This window comes from Lynx rufus, unplaced genomic scaffold, assembly GCF_022079265.1.
Source record: "Lynx rufus isolate CCGP_SWC_20201006 ecotype Redwood Valley unplaced genomic scaffold, mLynRuf1.p SCAF_8, whole genome shotgun sequence".
Taxonomy (NCBI): Eukaryota; Metazoa; Chordata; class Mammalia; order Carnivora; family Felidae; genus Lynx; species Lynx rufus.
This window is the reverse complement of record NW_025814896.1, coordinates 2,838,469-2,849,951: the sequence shown is the minus strand read 5'-3', so window position 1 is coordinate 2,849,951 and position 11,483 is coordinate 2,838,469.

Sequence of the window (11,483 nt, the reverse complement as noted above, 5' to 3'; positions counted from 1 at the left end):
CTCTGCAGATCACATTTGTTTTATTCTGGAACTGCAAACACGGAATTCAAGCATGCTTCTGTGACGGGCTGCCTTCCCTCAATGCCATAACTCGCGTGCATCATATCATGGTACACATTCATTCCCTTTCACTGCTGAGCAGTGTCCATGGTGTGGACAGGCCATGGCTTTTTATCCATACTCTCGTTTGTGGGCATATGGAGTTTTCCTATTTGGGGGCTACAGAGAATAAGGCTGCAAGGGGCAAGTATGTATAGGTCTTTATATGGATGCACGTTTTTGTTTCTGTTGGGTGAGGACCTAGGAGTGGAATGCCTCAATCATTGGGTAGATGCGTGTTCAGCGTCATAAGAAACTAGCCTCCTTCCTGGAGTCAGGCACGCTGGGGCACGAGACAATATTTCTGTAGTTCTCTGGCTGTAGTGTGAGGAAAGAGTTGATGGTGGGAGAACCTGGGGGCAGGTGGTACAGTGGGGAGGTTACAACACGTCATGAAGGAGAAATGGTGAGGACGTGGCAAAGAGAAGATGATGGATGGCGGTGTAGCCCATGGAAGAACCAGGAGGAGCAGGAGGTCCCGGGACCTGGTGACTGACCGGAGCGCAGGCTGGAGGGATACAGCAAGTGTGTTTCTGACTGGTTAGCTTGCGGGGGGCTGGGTGTCCACCAGTTTGGAGAGAACGGGGTGAACGTTCTTGGGAAGATAATGCACTCAGCTTTGGACACAGCTAGCAGGAGATGTCCACGGAAACCCAGGAATAACTGCATATACCCGCCGGGGACTCTGGACAGGGCGGGGAGGGGGACACACGTCCAAGTCGCCAGCATTTCACTGGTGGTGAAGCTCCTTGTAGAATAACTGCCTGAGAGTCCCAGCAGGGACAAGAGCAGGTTTTAGCAAATCTGCAATGAATTTGCATCTCCAGGGATGTGATGGGAATGTGGCTGGAAGTCAAGAATGACCCTCAGAAGTAAGTTAATTGGAGTACAATTATCAATTAAAGAAGAGAGGCCGCTCGCATGCATCGATGTGTGATGGAATTAATTTAAACACCATACATAACCCAAATGCTGTCCAATTTTCCTCATTACCACCTGCCGACAGTCGCTGGGGGTTGGTGCTAATGAGCAGCTGACTATGAAGGAGAATGCAGCCAGTATCTCGGGAACATAGAGTGCAAACCACACCCTGCTGGGGCAGTTTCTGGTAACTCGTTAGCTTTGCTCAGCTTTGTTCCTAGTGTCGTGGTTCAACTCTGAGAAGACCGTCTCATCCTATGTTACCTGTCCAAGTTCCTGGGGGAGGAAGTGGTCTGCCCAGTTGCTGAAAGCTTTCCCCACAAAACGGTACAATTACAAGCTCCCCCAACCCCTGGAGGCAAGGGGCATCCAGGGCGGGACAATCTCTGTTCAGAGAAAGGGGGGAACAAGGCTTATTTATGGTAAGATACCTGGGAGAGCACACTGCTGAGGTGAACGAGGCAAGATGCACACACACTTCCAAGTGGGAAACCTCGAAGGCCAAGGACGGAAAACACAAAGACCTCGTGTGTGTCCACTTCAGGGAGCTTCACCAGGGGCTAGGCAGTCACACAGGGAGACAGAGCGTGAGGAAGGGCGTAAGAGCCACTCTGGGTAGGACGTCTCCGAGAATCCGTCCTCAGATGTTTAAGACACAAGAGTATGGAGAACAATACGGCAAGTACCTCTGTATCCACACCTAACCCACCCTGAAACAACACCCTGCATTTGCAGACTCTCTGTGACTGTGTTTGTGATAATGCTAAGGAGAAGTTAAGTGGTGTTGAATAAAGGGTCCACTTGGAACTTGTCCTCCACTTTTCCTCCTTCCATGTGGTTCTTCTTCACAGAGCTTATCTGCCTGCTTCTGTAGACCCGGCTGGATCATGAGTGTGAAGCCTGAGCAGTCCCGCTGGACCCTGGGTTTGACTCAACACGTTGTTGTCACGTTCTTGAAACTCTTGATGAGTTTTAGACAAGTGTCCCCGTTCTTCATTTTGCAGTGAGCCCCATACATTATGTAGCGTGTCCTTTCCACCACCAAGTCTAAATGTCTCCCTTGGCCAACCCAGGAGCCGCTGGTGGCTGCCAAGGATACTGCCTGTTATGGGTTGAATCATGTCCCCTCGAATTCGTGATTCTGATGAAGCTCTCTGTGGATGCTGGACAGTTGAGTAAGTGGACGGTAGATGCCGGGAGCCAGGTTCTCGCTGTTGCGATGGAAAGTTACAGGAAAGCCCGGGGCGGGGTCTAAAATAGGGATGCATCTGAGCTGGAGATATCAGTATAAACTCATATTCAGGATAATTGAAATGAAGATGGTTACACACAACGATAATAGTTGCAGGTATGTGTACACAGGATCAGTTTACACCTTCCATTTCCTTGTTCTGCCACCGAGAAATGATAATACCCAGTAGGCACAAGCAAACCTAGTAGTAGGTCTTGTTCTAATAACCATTCTCCAACAAAAAGATTGAATGAATGAGTGAAAAGAACAGGCCGATCTCTTGTGCAGAAGAGTCCCACCTAGTTTCTGTAGACGCTCGTCCCCGAGGAAGTGGAGAAAAACTCCCTCCTCCTTCAGTGTGCCCTGCACATAGCTTCTTCCTTCCAGAAAGCACAGGATGTGAAGAAGGAAACGTATAACTTTACGGCGCGGAAACCTAGCCGACATGACCTCAGTCAGCAACCAAGGTCATCAACAAGTCATCTCGATCCTGTACCCTTGACAGATTAGTGCGAGATGTATTGAAAATGGCATTTTCCCTGCAAGACCTTCCTTCCAAAACCCATCACTCCAGTGTAACCATGAGAAGAACATGAAACAAATCTCAACTGAGGGACATTTCCGAAGAACCTGACCCGTACTCCCCAAAACTGTCAAGGTCACCCAAAACAAGGAAAGACTGCCACATGTGTACGGCCAGGAAGAGACTCAGGAGACAGGACATCTGCTACAGGTTGAGTCACGGTCCTGCCAGGGCCCTACATGGAAAGCCCAGCATCCAGTGTGACTGTCTTTGGACACGAAACCTTTTGGAAATCATTAAGTTTCAATGAGATCATAATTGGGGGGGCCCTGACGTCAGAGAGCTCGCCCTCTCTCCAACATGCGAGGACACTGTGAGAAGGGAAGAGAGGCTTCACCAGAAATCAGCCGTGCTGGGCCCTGACCTCGGAGCCTCAGCCGCCAGAACGCTGAGATGTAAGTGTCTGTTCCTCCAGCCACCCAGCCGGTGGCATTTGCTCCAAGGTCTCAGGCTGATAAATAGATCATCTGAAAGTAACGTGTGTACCGGCTGGTGTCCTGGGAGAGGAAACAGAACGTTAAACAAGAACTAGGGAAATCTGAAAAAGTATGGATTTCCATTAATAATCATCTCTCAGTATTGATTATTGATTGGGACAAATGGACCATATTTCATGTAGGACGTTAATCATGGGGGAGGCTGCCTGAAATGTATAGGAACTCTCTGCACGATCTGCTTAATTTTTTTTCTGCAACTTTAAAACCGTCCTAAGGTTAAAGTGTTCATTAAAACATAGGTTTGTGGGATGCCTGGGTGGCTCAGTCGGTTAAGCGTCTGACTTCAGCTCAGGTCACGATCTCGCAGTTCATGGGTTCGAGCCCCACGTCGGGCTCTGTGCTGACAGCTTCAGAGCCTAGAGCCTGTTTCAGATTCTGTGTCTCCCTCTCTCTCTGACCCACCCCGTTCATGCTCTATCTCTCTCTGTCTCAAAAATAAATAAACATAAAAAAAATTAAAAAAACACATAGGTTTGTTGCTGAGCTATGAATAAAGACGTAAGAGGAGTCGTGGGCCCGCGGGCTACAACAGAGCTAAATAAACCTCAGACAAGCCCATTTGGGTAAATCCTGCCCCGTTTGGCACATCCAGATACTCACTTCTCTAAGGAGACGGCGCTGATGGTATGAAAACCCTTGTCTCAGGATGTCCCGGAGCATCCGCAGCCAGACACACGGGAACTGCCCCCAGGGAAGACTGTCTCGGGCTGTTCCCCACGGGCCACACGGATCGCTGATACGGCATCTTTGCCAGACTCAGAACCTTCGTCTTCTCTGTGTTGCTGCTCGTCAGAAACAGAGGTTCTGGTACTCACTCTGCTGCGGTGTCCAGTTCTTGCCTTCAGAAGGCCATCCCCACGTCTCTAAGAGGCCTGTTCATGATGCCTTCAGGGACCTCTTCAACTCTTAGAATCTGAGGCTCGAATTTCCTAGAACACCCAATCTATTTCATTTGTATCCTTCCTTTAGACTTTCCTCCAGTGCTCCTGCCCCTAAGCCCTCCTGGATTTCAAGAAGAGTGTGCATTTTATCTAATGGGATGCAGGCACTTTGCTCATTAGATACCTAGGGTCAGCAAGAAAATGTGCTGCCCTCAGGGACGTCACGGTCTAGCTGGGCAAACACATGGGCACACAATTAACCATCATGAAACTGGAAAAGCTGGGCAATTCACAAAGTGTATAGGAATGTAGAAAATGGAGACATTAGCCTTAAAGGGCAAGAAGCCGGCCTCTAACTGCCGAGCTGAGGAATGTCTCTGGCTGGCTTCATGTAATCCCTCTGAGGCCCTGCTTCTTCCCCTGTGAGGGTCAGCACACCCTCCACCCCAACCAGCCAGAGCCCCCTCCCCCGTTGGACTCTGGCTGGTCCAGGGATGAACGCATGATAAATGGGGTCCATCCTGCTGAAGCAGGTCAAGTCTGGTTGGGAGACTGATGTGGATCGTGGGAAGGGAAGCATCACTACTTCTACCAGAGCAGCCAGGGTTCATCTTTGCTTCCATTTTGAGATAGTCTATTGGAGAATGAAGCCAACAGAGAAGGAAGCAGGACCAAGACAGGGAGAGACCAATGCCTGACAGTATTGAGCTCCTGGATCCAACCATGCTTGAAGTAAAAACCCTGTTTTTAGCATTCCCAACCAAATTATTCAATAAACTACCTTCTTTGCCTAAGCAATGGCAATGAAACAGAAGTCTGTTTCAGCCCCCCTAGTCTACAGAAAGGACTTCTAGCTGGCCACTGTTGTCCTACTCCATTTTACCATATTAAGTTTCTGAATAATTATATGACAAATTAATCTAAGGAAACACTCAAGTTATTGTCGCCAAAAAAATCCAAAAACTTGTAAAGCTACTGAATACAATATAACCTCCTTAGCCTGGTAAGCCTTCCAGGAACGGATTAAACCTGCCTTCACGTGTGTGATCCCACAGAAGGAAAATGCCCTTCATCCACATGACCAAGTCCTGTTCTTCTTGACCCATTAGCCATCCTCCTGCTGCTCCTGCACTCAAACATGCCCGTGACTATTGTTGAAAGTGCTGCGATAAACATTGGGGTACATGTGCCCCTTCGAATCAGCACTCCTGTATCCTTTAGATAAAGTCCTAGTAGTGCAATTGCTGGGTTGTAAGGTAACTCTACTTTAGTTTTTTGAGGAACCTCCGCGCTGTTTTCCAGAGCAGCTTCACCAGTCTGCATTCCCACCAGCAGTGCAGGAGGGTTCCCGTTTCTCCACATCATCACCAACATCTGTTTCCTGAGTTAACTTTAGCCGCCCTGACAGGTGTGAGGTTAGGTATTTCACCGTGGTTTTGATTTGTATTTCCCTGATGATGAGTGATGTTGAGCATTTTCTCATGTGTCGGTTGGCCATTTGCATGTCGTCTTTGGAGAAGTGTCTATTCATGTCTTTTGCCCATTTCTTCACTGGAATATTTGTTTTTTTGGGTGTTGAGTTTAATAAGTTCTTTATAGATTTTGGATACTAACCTTTTATCTGATATGTCATTTGCAAATACATTCTCCCATTCTGTCGGTTGCCTTTTAGTTTTGCTGATTGTCCTCTTCTCTGTGCAGAAGCTTTTTATTTGGATGAGGTCCCAGGAGTTCACTTTTGCTTTTGTTTCCCTTACCTCCAGAGATGTGCTGAGTAAGAAGTTGCTGCGGCTAAGATCAAAGAGGTTTTTGCCTGCTCTCTCCTCGAGGATTTTGATGGTTTCCTGTCTTATGTTTAGGTCCTTCATCCATTTTGAGTTTATTTTTGTGTCTGGTGAAGAAAGTGGTCCAGGTTCGTTCTTCTGCACGTTGCTGTCCAGTTTTCCCAGCACCACCTGCTGAAGAGACTGTCTTTTTCCATTGTATACTCTTTCCTGATTTGTCAAAGATTTGTTGGCCGTACCTTGGTGGGTCCATTTCTGGGTTCTCTATTCTGTTCCATTGATCTGTGTGTCTGTTTTTGTGCCAATACCATGCTGTCTTGATGATTACAGCTTTGTAACACAGCTTAAAGTCCAGGATTCTGATGCCTCCAGCTTTGGTTTTCTTTTCCAACATTACTTTGGCTATTTGGAGTCTTTTGTGGTTCCATACAAATTTTAGGATTGCTTGTTCTAGCTCTGTGGAGAATGCTGGAGGGGGTGGTTGGGTGGGGGTGAGTTAAATGGATGATGGGCATTAAGGAGGGCACTTTTCGGGATGAGCACTGGGTGTCCTATGTAAGAGATGAATCACTGGGTTCTACTCCTGAAGCCAAGACTACACTGTATATTAACTAACTTGATATAAAAAAAAATGCTAGTGTCGCCTGGCTCTGTGACACACACCTCCCCAGCTCCCAGGTGAAGCAGACCCCACATTCTACAGGCATTTCTCTCCACGTCCGGTGGCACAGCTCTGCCGTGCCTTGTGTATGTGTGTGTGTGTGTGTGTGTATGTGTGTGTGTATGTGTCCACACAGATGCATTTTTTTCTTCCCCGTTGAACAGTGATCTTCTTGAGAACAGGTCTTCAATGCCATCTTGAATCATTTGTCTTCAGAAAATCTGGAATACTGCTTTCTACGCCATGGAACCTTGATAAACGCCTGGTGGATGGAGGGGTGAATAAATGAATGAATGATGGTTTTTGGTGCAGATCAACGGTATTAATTGATCCAATAAGGCTGAGGATTTGAAATAGTTTATGGTCTCTTCTCTCTTCCTCTGTCTGCTGTCACACACCCAAATAACTATAAGGAGCATGGGGGTGTTCTCCGCTTCCTTTTTACCTTTATTGAGAACTGAAGTCGTTACATTTTCAGTGGCAAATTTCAGCTCAGGCTGCCAGGGGAAAGGCAACATAATCTGTCCGGCATGGTGGAAGACACAGTTGGCTGATCCTGTAGTGTATGCCGAAACCAGACATCTATGCGATGCTTGGTGATTATTACGTGTTTTGAATCCGAATGTTGGAGCTTGGCGTGGGTAGGGAGGCATGGCTGGGGACAGTAAGCCCAGGACAAGATGTGGGCCTTCGCCATCAAAGTTACCCTGGGGTCTCGTGGGTTACTCTAGAAACCAGCCACTCCCGTTCGGGGGCCGTATGCTCACTTTTGTTGTGATTTGTTCACTGTCAGGCCGCTCACTGAGTGTCTCTGGTCCTCGGAATGTAGATAGGTAACAACGGGAATCACACAGAGTGTTCTTGAGGATTGAACGAGTTAATTCTTTTTGCTTATGTTTATTTATTTTTTGAGAGAGAGAGAGAGAGAGAGAGAGGAAACTGGGGAGGGACAGAGAGATAGAGGGAGAGAGAGAATGCCAAGCAGGGCTTTGCACTGTCAGTGCAGAGCCAGTGTGGGGCTTGAACTCACAAACTATGAGATCATAACCTGAGCCAAAACCAGGAGTTGGATGCTTTACCCACTGAGCTATCCAGGGTCCCTTGAACAAGTTAATTCTTTTTTTTTTTAATTTATTTTAATGTTTTAATTATTTATTTTAGAAAGAGAGAGAGAGAGAATGGGGGAGAGAGAGGAGGACTGAGGATCTGAAGCAGGCTGCATGCTGACAGCAGGCAGCTCGACGCAAGGCTCGACTGGTGCACCGAGAGATCATGACCTGAGCCGAAGTCGGACGCTCAACTGACTGAGCCACTGAGAGCCCCGAACAAGTTAATTCTTACAAAGACTTAGAGCAGTGGCTGACATCTAGTAAGGGCACAAAACCCTTGGCTAAGATGCTGCTGGTGTCACGGAGGCATGAGTGAAGTCACGGGACGCTGATCGCACTGGGTACTCGGCAACTACTTGTTGGGGAGAGGATGTTTGCTGGGCACAGGGAGTGGCTTGTGCAGAGCGCATGGCATGGGTGTGGCCATGCTGGTAGTGGACGTGGTGGCACTGAGGGAGGGCACAGAAGGCAGGGGACACACCGTTCCCGGGTCACATATCTGCCTGTTTGAAGCACGGTCTGGCCACAGCTTCCTGGCCTCCCGCATCTTTCCGAGACCCTGAACCAAGACCAGGTGGGACAGGCGGCTGGTGAAAGAGCCACCAGGGAAACTCCGGGCTCCAAGCCTTCCAGCCCGCTGCGGGCTGGCCCCACCTTCGTTCGCACCTCCTCTCAGGACAATAGCCAGTGAACCTGCCTTGGGAGATGGCCCCCCACTCTTGCGCTGGGGGCTTGGTGGTTGCTGACTCGAAGCCCCAAAACAGATATTTGCTTTAAGAGGCAGAGTATGGAACCCTGGGAGCACAGACCTTGTTGCAAGCAGTGGAAAGATGCACCAACTATGAAGGCTTGTCTTGTCTTATGAATCCCAGGTGCCTGCAAACAGCAGAGTGGGGCCTCCGGACAGTCAGGACCAGCTCTGGGAGGGCCTTCCTCACCCCTGCTGCTCGCTACACAGAAACTTCCTTCTTGTCCGACACAATGGTTCTACCTACTACGTCATTATTTCCTTCGGGCCCCAAGACAGCTCCTTTTCTCCCACCCTACAATTCCAGACTCCTGAAGGGCAGGAATGTGATTCCCAGGCTGAGTTTAGGTATCTCCACTGATCCAACCCTCTGCAGCTTCTGAGGGTCCGTCCTGTGGGCCAGGGAGGAAGAGGAGTCACCCTTCCATGCAGCAGTGCCCCCAAATCGGGTTTCCCAGTCAGTGGAGAGCACAGGACAGACAACCAGAGATGCTCTGAGACTTCTGAGCTCTGCTTGTCCCCGAGCTGAGCTCCAGCTGTGTATCTGGCCACTTCTCAGCCACACCTTGGAGTCATTGGGTAGAGATGCCTTCACCCCAGCCTGGTCAGGACAAACAGCTAAAGATAAAAGATTCCTGGGGACAGGGGCATATTCCTCGGGCGAGTTCATGTGACAATTGGAGGAGGAGTAGGCACAGAGAAGGTAAAACTCCAAGCTCTGTGCCACCCCCCCGCCCCGAAGGCTGATGGGAGCAGACAGCACTGTCTGGTAGAATGTATTGCTTTGCACCCTTGGACCTAAAATTTTGTTTTATTCTTGAAAACCTGGACCCCGCTGTCACATTGCAAAACGCTCCCCCTGAAATCTCGAATGTCAACAGTATTAATAAAAAAAAAAAGGGCAGCGTCTCCCTCCCTTTGGCATTTTTGTCTCATTCTGAGTACTGTGGATATTCAGATTTGAAAGTAGGTTCTCTTGGATTTGGCCACAGTCTCCTTTCAGGTCACGTGAGATGGAAGGCTGGTGTTGAGAATGAAGCCTCAGAATTACCTAACTTTCACTGACTGAACCTACACGTGTATCATTGGTGTTTCTCCAACATTGGGAATATGGTGTCGTGGGAGGGGTGGGTGCCAACGTACTGAATGGAATATGGACAATGGGAATTTGTAGCTCTGTATGACTTGTATGACTCTGATGAGTCATCACGTATTCTGGAAAATGAGCACCATGTCTGTTCTCTCTACTAAGTACTGCCTGGATTCCATCCCTGGCTGATGGAGTTGCCCACACCCCTCACACCGTTGTGCACTGAGTAGAGTCAAAGCCCTGTGGGGGAGGAGAACCTGTACAGACAGAGGCTGGCCAGGATGGTTTCTTTCTTTCCCAGTTTTCCGGGGGTAAAACAAATTACTTTGCCATAGAAACTCCATTTTCTGTATATTTTTCAAGAAGTTTCTCGGCAGATTTAGAAACTGTGCAAAGATAGGATCAGACACAGTAGCACAATTTAAACCAAGTTAAATAGAGTCTGATTTATAATCCTGATCCCATAGACTAGAGCATGTATTAATAAACCATCTCTGGGGGGAACCTAAGTTAACATTCCAAAACTTATCCCAGGTTGAATCATCCACCATATATCATTGGACATTAACATTCCCCACAGCACTCGGAACTGCAAATTTGCTTTGCAGAAAGTCAGATAATATCAAGTCTGATGGCTCATTTCTCAGTGGGCAAAGCTGCAGACACCACAAGACGTCTCTGGGCTGAAAACGCAGTGAGACGTGCCGCTGAGTTCCGTGTGGGTGTTGGCTCAAGAAAAGGCAGGGGTGATCGCACCTGTCCCCACACAGCCACCGGCAACAGCGGCGGGGAAGTGCGGTCATCTGTTACGATGCCCCGTGATATGCTTGGGTGCGCGGCTCCAAGGAGCCTTCTCGCACACACACCGTTGTGATGGCCTTGTACGCGGCAACTTCGGTAATTGTTCAATACTATCATCCCAGGTATTTAGTTTTTAATAGCTCAGTAAGACAGGACGTAAAGAACAATGTTCAATCCCATAAAGCCATACAGTGGGTTTCAGCACGCTCCGTAACGGATTCACCACTACACAACCAAGAGTAATTTCCCAATCTTACCCGCTGAGGTTGAAGGGGCAGAGAGAGCGCCCCACCGCCAAGACGAGAACGTGTTTCAAAAGAAGGAAGTGTTTTCATTTCCTGTTTAAATAATTCCTCTCTTCAGCATCTTCATTGAAGAGATCATTATTTTCGGGGCGTCTGGGTGGCTTGGTAGGCTGGGCACCTGACTCTGGCTCAGGTCAGGATCTCACAGCCCATGAGTTCGAGCCCCGCGTCAGCTCGGAGCCTGGAGCCTGCTTCGGATTCTGTGTCTCCCTCTCTCTCTGCCCCTCCCCTGCTTGCACTTTGTCTCTCTCTCAAAAATAAAACATTAAAAATTTTTTTTTAAAAGATAATTATTTTCATCCAAATGATCTTGTAGCCAACATTGCAAGCAGAATGGAGCTGTTTCCTCACAGTGTGAGGGTGGCTTTGAACTTTGCACTCGACCTTTGTAAGCCTCAGTCTTGTCATCCGTCACTTAGAGATCATCACAATGAAAACTTTCAGGAAGGAAAGCTGTCGAGAACTGTCCTCCAACAGCCCATGAAGGCCTTCCTCCCAGACCCGCCCTCTGGCAACCCGGGCATGATCCCAAAATAAAAGGCAGTCATTATATTTGAAATATATTTCTATTAAGATAATCTCAGGACATTGTCCCAAACAGTCCTCACCGTGCTTCTTTTGTCTTTGTGGTTTTGTTTTTACCGAAAATGTGCCTTCAAGAAACACCGATGTTTATTTTCCAGATCAGTTTTTGAATCTGAATTTTATGGGGAAAAGTACAATATATTATGTTTGGAATGAATTGAAATTTTTACAACAAATTTCCCTGATTC